The 10,967-nt window shown below is 51.7% G+C and overlaps 1 pseudogene; it reads left to right on the plus strand.

Moving 5' to 3' along the window:
- Positions 1-1,301: 1,301 nt before the first annotated feature.
- On the plus strand, positions 1,302-9,629 carry LOC149326016 (uncharacterized; annotated as a pseudogene).
- Positions 9,630-10,967: the final 1,338 nt, after the last annotated feature.

Genomic DNA, 10,967 nt, shown 5'->3' on the forward strand with positions numbered 1-10,967 from the left:
GGTTGTGACAAATCTAGGTGTCCACATGTAAAAGAGGCCCCGGAAGTAGAAATGAACTGAAGTAAAATGGCAGTTTGGGCGAGTTGGTTAAGCATCTTGTAATAAAACAGCTCATCGCCGTGTTCATTTGCCGTGCCCTCTCAGCCTCCTACTGTGGTGTTCTTCCGCGCAAGCAAGAACCACGACGCTGCAGCAAAGTGCGTCGACGGAATTTCTTTATTCCATCTAACAAAGTTATTGGCGAGCGCCAGCAGAGCTGGGCCGACGTCAATGACAAGCTAGGAAGAAGTGCCCGCGACCGCGTCGGTGCCGCGGTATATAAGCCCTTATCAAAGGGGCGTGTTCCAGTAGCGCGCGTTGTTATCAGTAGGCGCGCAGCCACTACACTTCCCCGTTCTTATTTTCATTCGGGTACATGGAAATGAAACACGAAAACATAGTTCATGGCACATAGCGGTCTGGAGGGCGTCGGTGCCTCTCAGGATAACGGCGCTCTGTCGTGGCTGGCTCAGGAGATGGATCTTGCTGCACCGCCGTCGTCGCTGGATGCGGCTGCTCGGAGTCATGCTGTTCAGGCGCAGAACTCGAGTCCATGCTCATAGCCTGAATGATGTGGTTCTGGTGACGGTTCCAAACAAACACACCTTTAGTGGTTTCCACTCGCAGTCTGTACGATACAGTTCCAGTTCTTGCCACCACAGTCGCAGGCAACCAATTTTCACCGCGTCTGAAATTTCGCACCAGAACACTATCACCCACAGCAAATGCACGTGTACGCTGCTTGCAACGCACTGTCTGGGCGAACTGTCTTGTCGCAACATTCCGCTGCAGCGATGGCTTGACTGCGTCCAGTCGGGTGCGCAGCTGCCGCCGTAGCAAAAGAGTGGCCGGCGCCTCGCCCGTGGTCGTGTGTGGAGTGTTCCTGTAAGACAACAAAAACTCCCCCAACGTTGTGCTTAAGTTTGCGGCGGTACTTTTACGTAATGCCGCTTTCAAGGTTTGGACAAATCGTTCAGCTTGTCCATTACTGCTGGGATGGTAGGCTGATGTGCGCACATGCCGCGTGGCAATGCTTCTAAGGTAATTCGAAAAAGCAGCCAAAACGAATTGCCCGCCATTGTCGGACACCACCACTTCGGGATGACCAAACCTGCAGAAGATTTCGTGCAGCCGGTTTACAGTGCTTTCTGCGGACGTGTCACGCATCTGGCACACCTCAGGCCACTTGGAGTGAGCGTCGACCACAACCAAGAACATGGCACCCTTGAAAGGTCCTGCAAAATCGATGTGCAGACGTTCCCATGGTCTGGTTGGCCATGCCCACGGGTGCAAAGGAGCAGGGCAAGGCATTGTGCGCTGCGTTAGACATGGATTGCACGAACGCACATGAGCTTCAATGTCACGATCGATTCCTGGCCACCACACGTAGCTGCGTGCCTGTTCTTTCATTATAACAATGCCAGGGTGTCCCTGGTGCAATTCTTCGAGCATTTGAGGCTAGTATTTGAGGAATAACAACACGCATTCCAAGAATGAGGCATCCTAGTTGCACAGAAAGTTCACAGCGCCTGTGAAAGAACGGCTTCATTTCTTCATTCACGACGCGCTCAGGCCAGCCGTTCATTAGGTGCTGCCTGACTTGTCTTAGAAGCGAATCTCGGCTCGTTTCACGTGCCACCTCACGATAGTCAATTAATAATAATAATAATGCCTTTATTTTTCATCACAAGGATGAGGGAGGCAGAGAGAAAAAGCTAGGGGTGTAGCTTGACGAGCTCTCGCCTCCCCAAAAATAGATATAACTTGTACAGGGAAAATATGCAGACAACATAACAGCATACCGGCAAAACTTAAAAAAAGAAAGAGAAAAAAAAAGAAAAAAAGAAAAACGTGGCAGTAATACTAACGAAATAAAGGAAGCATGAACAGAACCTATTTTCTGACACAACTGTAACACTTTGTAACGCGTAAAAATCAAACGTAAAGGCAAAATTACACAAAAATTACAAATTGCAAAATTGTAATAACATAAATTTAAACACAATTACAGGAATTACAATTTAGAAGTTACAAAATAACAACCACAAAAATTATACAAAATTACAGAAATTACAATTCAAAGTTACACCCGGTTACATATACTTGAAACAAAGTTTTGCAACTCTTTTTTTTTCGAGTGCTCAACAGTCATGTTGTGACTATGGCAGAGGTTGAGATAGTGCGGTAGACTATACCTAAGCATCTGTTTGCCATACCCTGTTCTGTATGCATAAATGTGCCATATTTCGTTGTTTCTTGTTTTGTACGCAGGGACTGCAGGGACTGCATGCGCAGGAGATAAAATTGCTCATCCGAGCGTTCTTCACTGTCACTCGGCAAAGGCAAAGAGATAAGCAATCTGCGTCGGCGTTTTGAGACGACGGTTTATACTTCAAGCTAAAATTGTAGGCAGACAGAAGTACAGCCCACCGTTGTAGTCTAGCTGCGGCAATGGTTGGTATTCCCGTCTTGGGACCGAAAATTGTCCGCAAGGGCTTGTGGTCCGTAACAAGAACAAACGAACGCCCAAAAAGGTAGTAGTGGAAACGCTTGACGCCAAAAACTAGAGCAAGTGCCTCTTTTTCCAACTGACTATAGTTTACCTCTGCTGAAGATAGTGTACGCGAAGCGTACGCCACCGGATGGCATTCACCGTTTGGCTGCACATGAGAGATGACAGCTCCTATACCATATGCCGATGCATCACACGACAACTGCAGCGGTGCGCTGGGGGTGTAATGCGTAAGAACCGGTGGTTGTGAAAGCAGCTTCTTGATGTCCGAGAACGATGCTTCGCACTCGTCATTCCAGGCCCAGGGGACATCGAGCCGTAGCAGTCTGTTGAGAGGAAAAACAACGCTTGATAGGTTGGGAACAAACTTGCCGTAGTAGTTTATCAAGCCCAACAATGAACGCAACTGTTGCTTATCCGTAGGACGAGGAGCCTTTGCAATAGCTTCTAGCTTGTCAGTAGCTGGTTCTACTCTGTGCCTGCTAATGCCATGGCCCAAGTACTGCAGCTTGTCTTTGAAAAATTCACCCTTTTCCTTCTTTATTCTGACGCCTCTCCCTGACAACCGTTTCAGGACCGCCTCCAAATTCTTCAGATGCTCCTCTTCCGTCCTACAGGTGACCATTATGCCATCGAAGTAGCAAGTAACTCCGTCAAGACCCTTCAGGACGTTATCCATGATCTTCTGAAAGATCGCGGGTGCTGAGGCTATGCCGAACGGCAAACGATTAAGCACATACAAGCCTTTGTGCGCATTCAAAGTCAAGTAGGCTTTCGACTCTTTGTCCATCTCTACTTGCTGATAAGCCCTATTCAGATCGATTTTCGAGAACTTTTGACCTCCTGCCAACGATGACAAAAGTTCATCCAACTTTGGAAGCGGGTAAGTCTCCATATCTAAAATCGGGTTCAGAGTGAGTTTGTAATCGCCACAAATTCTAATTGACCCATCGCGCTTCACTACGGGAACAATAGACCGATTTCACAAAGCAAACAGCGCATGCGCGAGTACACCGGAAGTTGCCCCGCCGCCATGCTTGTTGTAGTACAGACGGAGCGCCGTGGTATTCCAGCCGCTGTAGCCGTGGCCGCTGCGACGTTTCAACGCAAGATTCCACGCCTGAGGCTTCTTGGCAATCCGTTGTGTGGGACGTACGCAGGAGCTTCTAATCATCGGTATCGTTTCTCATGTAAGTATTTCAACGTATTATCGTGTTTTGATAAAACACTTTGGAAAGGAAACTTGCTCCTCACCGCCTTGTCTGCTGCCGTATTCGCATCTTTTTTCAATGTAATCCTGCTTTTTGTTTCTTCATTAGCCCCTTAGAAAAAAAAGAAGCTGCTCGCCTGGGATATGGCTTCTCAGAAGTCTCTGCGAACCATGATAAAAGGGTCGATATAGTACGTTCTGTGAAAACCTCCGCGGAAATATTCAAGGGCCCCTCTGTGTCAACACACTTGAGTGAACTGCGCAGGTATCGAGCCTGTCGACGGTTGCGGAGCCGGACCGCCTTCATATTGTGTTTGGTCTGCAGTCATTCGATAATAAAGAAAATAAGGTTGGAACTGTTTGGCGTTTTGGATCGGTGATCGAGCACGCGAAGGGTCGCGTTGTTTCCTGTATATTGGCAACGCGGAGTTCGTTTCGAAAACTGTTAACTGCGCGAAATGCATGTTTGAGAACAACAACCACTGTAATATGAGCCTGGATGACAGTGAATGACTGCTCAAAAAACATTTAGTGTGCACTAGCTGTGTCGTCGTCCGTAGGGGCTCGCCGACTGTCGAGCGCGACTGCGGGTTCGCACCTATGTGTAGGTGTGCATGATTTATCTCGGACGTTCATGGCAGCACAGTCTAGCGACTGAGCTTGTTTTTATACTATATTTATATACTATACTATAAGTACTTACAGGCCTCTTGAACTGTGCAGACAGCATGCGACAGCTTTGTGGGTTCAATCAATTTTCTGTGCAGGCCAACGTGAAACCAGATATGGCTGGACCCAGCGAGCTGAACCAGCAGGAATGGACTCACGAAACGAGATCACTGAACCAGTTTTTTGCAAAAGAGCACATATACAGGTATGAAATTCATGGTGCAGAGGCCCGAAATGAACTCCTACTTAAATTAATTAACATAAATTAAACGCACAAAATAAAATAAAGCTCCAATTAAGGTTGCTTTTTCCAAATAAAGCACCGTAATAAAATCACGAGAAGAAATGATGCCTTTGTAAATTGCTTTCGGCAGCTTTGATCGAACCATAGTGGGCAAAAAGCCAATTTTTTAGTGATTTGCATGTTGATTTTTTCAGTGATGTCTCATTATCAGGGGCCATAGTTACTTGGACCACTGTGACTCCCACACTTCTTCATAGCATGTCATCCAAACAGCGGCGGTTTGATGCATCCTTGCTTCTGTGTTTATTATGCAGATACATTGAAAAAAAGGGAGCCCGCAAACACAGAGAAGATGGCCTGCGCCTGTTTACGTCTGGCCACCTACACAAGCTCGAATTTTCCACCAGGGCATCTCCAGCAACTATTGTGCGTGCTGAAGTGCTGGCATCTATGTCCACACGAACGTTGTACAAAGTGAGCACTGAAGTCTCAAAATGTGATGGTGAAGTGATCACTGGCCATTGCTCATGTGTTGCAGGAAAGGGAGGGGTGTGTAAGCATGTTTGCTGTGTGCTGTATGGCCTCATGCATATTGCGCAGCATGACCTGCGTAGCGTACCAGAAGCGGTCTCATGTACAGAGACAGAACGCCAATGGTACCATCCAAGGAACCCAAGAGCAATAAGTGGACAGATGAGCAACCTGGTGTTCAGCAAAGACACAACAGAAAGGATTAGTCCTGCTGTAAGCCAGCACAAAAAACGAATGGAGTATTGATCTCTTGGGAGCGAGAATTTAAATGTCCGCACCTCACAACTGGTCAACTTGCATGCAAAGCTTAAAGCAAGCGGCCTTCACTGCTTTGCTGATGTGCTAGAGGCGAATGATTTTTTGCCTGTCCGACAAGAGAGAACTGTGGAGTCAGACGCAGCCACAGCGGTTAAATTGCCCACCCGCTGGTTGGAACGGGTGAAAGAGAATTCTCCGTCCGCCTTATACACACGCGAGGAGGTGACGGCAATTGAGGTAGCCACCCGGCTGCAAAGTGCAAGTCCCCTGTGGCACTCCTACAGGGAAGGCCTCATCACAGCCTCAATTGCACACAGGGTCTATACATGGGTACACACTTGTAAAACAAAAATGGGACCCCATGATGCCCGGTCTGTAACTAATGCAGTCATGGGTAAAAAACCACGCGTTACTTACGCAATGAAAAGAGGGCTGCTACTTGAAGCTGAGGCACGAGCAGCTTTTATCAGCCAGAATAACAACCATGCTGACATCAGTGTCAAAGAATGTGGCCTTTTTCTTTCATGCCACCAGCCATTTCTGGGTGCAAGTCCAGACGGCATTGTTTCCTGTGGCTGCTGCGAAGTTCGCCTCATTGAGATCAAAATCCCAATGGATGTGGAGGCACTTAGAAAGCGTAAACTACGTGATGGGCATCTGAAGCCCACAAGCAAGTACTACACGCAAGTGCAAATGCAAATGGGTGTGGTTGCCGTTAAGTCATGCGTGCTGTCTGTTTACAGCAAAGAGAAGTGCCTGCAGGTTACAGTGCTCTTCAGTGAACCCTTTTTCATTGAATTAGTGGACCGTTGCTCACATTTCATTAAGATGTACAGCCTTTGTCAAAAGTTTGGAGCCCAGGGGGTTTTCTTTCGAGCCACACTGTGTCGTTCTTAATGGATCTCTAGCGCTCCAAATTTTCTGGACACGAGAAGATTTCTGGTACTGGCTCCTGCAATAGGTAGGACTTCCATGAATGCTCCTGGAGTCCCAATATGAAGCTTTGGTCCGCTAGGTGGCGCCGCCCTGGTTAGCTGGCTGCCTACCGCGCTCTGCTTTAACCTGCCCCTGGCCTGGTCCAGGGCCTCGCCCGCCCCTGGATTTACACTCCATCGCTTCAGGAAGGCTCCCGCAGCACGTGGAAACCATCGGCATCACGGCCCGCTGCCGAACTGGCCCTCCAAGCGTCTCCAAAACTGTGAAGCGGCGCGGCGCCTCGCTAAACCTAACGCGCCGCGCCTCCACCGCCGCAATGCAGCGTCTGACCAAGCCCCTGCAGCCCAGACCCACCGATGCCGCCACCGCGGGCCCTTTTCCAACCACGTCGACAGCCGTCTCTCAAACGGGTACGTTCAACGCCGCCCACGCAACCGAGCACATTCCTGCCGCACTGCACGCCTTGAGCGACGCTGGGAGCACCGGATCGACGGCCGCGGCGCAGCCGGCAGCGTTCGTCGTCGGCGCAGCGTCCACACCTAGCCAACTCCACGCTCTAAGGGACGCCAAGAGCTTCGGGGCCATAGACGCGTCGCAGCCGGCTGCGTTCGTCGCCGCCGCTGGAGCCGCTGCACCTACTCCAGCCAAAGGTCCCACTGACACCAAGACCTCCAGCCCGGCACCCGCGTCGCACACTGGGACTCCGGCTGAGGACTCAGACATGGACCTTACGACGTCCCCGGCAGACGACACTCCTTCCCAGGAAATCGGCTGGACCACCATCGGTGCCAACCGTAAGCCTGCCACCGCAGCCCGACCCCGCGCCGAGCTCATCACAGTTGCCATCCAGCTTCCCCCTGGAACCCTCACCCCCAAGCTACCTCTCTACGACGTACTCGCCGCAGTCGCCTCCGCTGCACAACTTTCCTCGAAGACCAGTGCCGACATCACCCTTCAGGCCAGGCCAGCCCAAAGCCTTGTGTTTCTAAAGACTCATTCTCCTCTCACCGCCCACCTCCTACTCTCTGTCACGCATCTTCAGCTTCATGGTAAGCCTGTCACCATCAAAACTTACACCCCCCATCCTCCCATCTCATGCCTCGGCGTCATCCATAACGTTGGGGGCCACTTCACTCCTGATGACCTCATGCATGACCTGGAATCTTTCAAAACAGATATTCTCGCTGCTCGCATGATGGGATCCACTCAATCAGTGCTCATAACGTTCGCTGGCACCGTCATCCCCCACTTTGTTTATTTCAAACGCGTTGCCTTCCGGTGCCGTCCTCATAAACCTAAGCCTCCCACCTGCACCCGTTGTCTCACTCTAGGCCATCGCGCCCACCAATGCCCCCAGCACAGCGTTCCGGCCAAGTGCCGTCGCTGTGCTGCTCCTCTACCCGCTGACCCTCCCGCTCATGTGTGTGCCCAGCCCTGGTGCGCTCATTGCCAGGTGAACACCCACCCCTCCCTCGACCCCACTTGCCCCTTCATCCTTGCTAAGCAACGCGAGTGTGCTAAAGCTGCATACCTCCGACGCCTAGCTTTGCGCCGGGCCACTCAACCCACCACCCCTTCCTCCTCCCCCGCCTCCTCCTCCTCCTCTAATCATGAATCTCCATCATCTCCGATCACGTCACCACCAGGCTCCTACGCCGCCATAGTTAAAGGATCCTCGGTGCCAGCGTCCCTCTCTTCCACTACACCACCCTCTCCATCCTTGACTGACGAGAGCCGCTCCTTCGACCTCCGGCTCGCAATGCTGGAACGCCAGCAGCGAGAGCAGCAGCGCATTTCCCACGATCTACAACAGCAGATACATGCCTTGACTCAAACCCTCCAGACAACCACCTCCTCTCTTACCTCCCAGCTTAGCAAGCTAAATGAGCACCTTGCCACGTTCACCACTCCTTCCTCCAGCGCCCAGGTCGCCCCTTTGGCTGACCTTGTAGAAACCACCACACAGGCACATCACACTCGCTTGGTTCAGCTGGAAACTTCGGTTCTCCAGATCCTTACCACCCTCCAAGCACAATCAAAGCAATTGGAATCCTTCGCATCTATGCTCCAATCCGTCCATGAGTCACTGCCTCCGGCAAAAAAGAAGGAACGCGTACCATCGCGTTCCTCTCCACTGTCATAATGGCGTTTGGCGAGGACCTCGAGATTGTGCAGTGGAACTGCCGAAATCTTTGCCACAATAAGACCCCCCTCCACCATTATCTACTCACCCGCCCCTCCCTACCTCATTTTCTCCTTCTCCAGGAGACCCGGACGGCCCGCAATGTCCCAGGCTACCGCGCCTACCACGCCACTACGGCCACACCACTTGCGTCTATTTATGTACGCAGTGACGGGCTCGTAGAGCAAATTGACATCCCCTCCACCCTCCTTAAATATTTAGTTGGTGTGGTTTATTACCACCCTTCTTCCCGCATCTCACTCGTCCTTTTGTCTTTTTACAACCCCCCTGTCACTTCCTCTTTATTCTCTGCTCTGGGCAAATTCCTTCACTCTCTTTCTTCCACCTCCCATCTCCTCTTTGGTGGTGACTTTAATGCCCCTCACACACTCTGGGGCTACCCACAAACCTTCAAACCCGGCCGCCTCCTCCATTGTCTGGCCCAGGAACGCCACCTCACCCTTCTTAATACTCCTGGCTCTCCTACTCGAGCGGGCACTGCCTCACAACGCCCTACGACACCCGACCTCACTTTCTCTCGGGGTTCACTTTCCTTTCACTGGCAGGTGACAGCCGAAACTCTTCTAAGTGACCACTTTCTCATCCATATCACCACCTCTCTCTCCCACATCCCTCGCTGTCATCCGATTATTCACACTGACTGGCATGCTTTTCGCACTAATCTCGCCTCCGACTCCTTTCAATCCTACGACGACTGGACGTCGCGCATCTCTGCAGCGCTCACGTCCAGTAGCCGTCGCGTTCGCTCTCGTTACCCAATCCAAGACCCAGATCCTCACCTTCTCCGTTTATGGCGTCGCCGTAAACGTCTTCAACGCTCCTTTCGCTCCCAACCACACAATGCCCAACTTTCCTCCCGGATCACTGCTTTGCGGGCCGAGATCGTCGCCCACTGCGCCTCCCTCGAGCACTCTCGTTGGAGTGCTCTTTGTGACCGTCTTGACTCTGCATTGCACTCGCGATCCACATGGTCTCTCTTCAAATCCCTCCTTGGCACTAAGCCTGCCCTTGCTCCCACTGTAGCTAAGGCCCTCACTCAAGGAACTCCCTCCGATGTTTTTGATCAGCTCGCCTCTCTCTATCTCCCGCCCCCTCTGGCACCCTCATACCCGGTGTACTGCGGTGGACCTAACCCCGATCTGGACCAATCCTTCACTCTCCGGGAGCTCGAATCGGCTCTGGCTGCTAATGCTACACGCTCGGCTCCCGGTGAGGATGCCATTACATACACCACACTTCGCAACCTTCCTGACTGCGCCAAAGAATTCCTCCTTAAAACCTACAATGATGCATGGGACAGCGGCTGCCTGCCCAGCTCCTGGACCTCCTCCCTCATTTCTATGATTCCAAAGCCGGGCAAGCCTCCCTCTCTCTCTAACCTCCGCCCAATCTCCCTGACATCATGTGTTGGTAAGACCCTTGAGCGAATGGCCCTGACTCGCCTCTCTAATTTTCTCGAGACGAGGGAGTTCTTCCCTCATTCTCTCATCGGCTTCCGACGCCACGTCTGTGCACAGGACATGTTTCTGGTTCTCCAGCACACGTTTCTGTCACCTACCCCCACTCAAATTCACGCACTTGTGACCGTCGATGTTCGCAAGGCCTTCGACGGTGTTTGCCACGACCACATCCTTTCCCAACTCGCCTCCCTAGACTGTGGCTCCCGCATGCACTGTTATATCCGCTCATTCCTCTCTAAACGTGTCGCTCGCTTTCGAGTCGACACCTATCTGTCCGACCCCCACAACCTCACCCGAGGCACTCCTCAAGGTGCTGTTCTCTCTCCTACCCTTTTCAATCTTGCTATGGCCCCTCTCGCCTCCCAGCTAGCTGAAATTCCCGACCTGCATCATATATTTTACGCCGATGACATCACTCTCTGGTGTTCATCTGGCTCTCCCGGTCACGTACAGGACACCCTGCAACGTGGCCTAGATCTCATCGACTCCTTTCTCACCACCGCTGGCCTCTCTCCTGCTCCTGAGAAATCCGAGCTTCTCCTTCTCAACCATTCCTCCTACCAGCGCTCACACAACCACTTCGTCTCTCTCCACCTTTCTGGCTCTCCCATTCCTGTCGTCACACAGTGCAAAGTTCTTGGCTTCCCTTTGCATGCGGCTAAGAATGTGCAATCCCTTCACCGCGCTGTCACCACCTGCCACTCTGTAACTCACCTCCTGCGGCGCGTGGTCACTCGACGCTAAGGTCTCCACGAGGCTCACGCGTGCCGAGTTGCCCACGCGCTGGCCCTCAACAAGGTCTTGTACTTTGCGCCCTACGCTTCCTTCACTCAGACTCAACTTAACGCTCTCGAGACTGCCCTTGTGGGCCTCTACAAGGCAGCTCTCAACCTCCCTATCACTAC

This window comes from Amblyomma mixtum, chromosome 10, assembly GCF_055824585.1.
Source record: "Amblyomma mixtum isolate Tamu chromosome 10, ASM5582458v1, whole genome shotgun sequence".
Lineage (NCBI taxonomy): Eukaryota > Metazoa > Arthropoda > Arachnida > Ixodida > Ixodidae > Amblyomma > Amblyomma mixtum.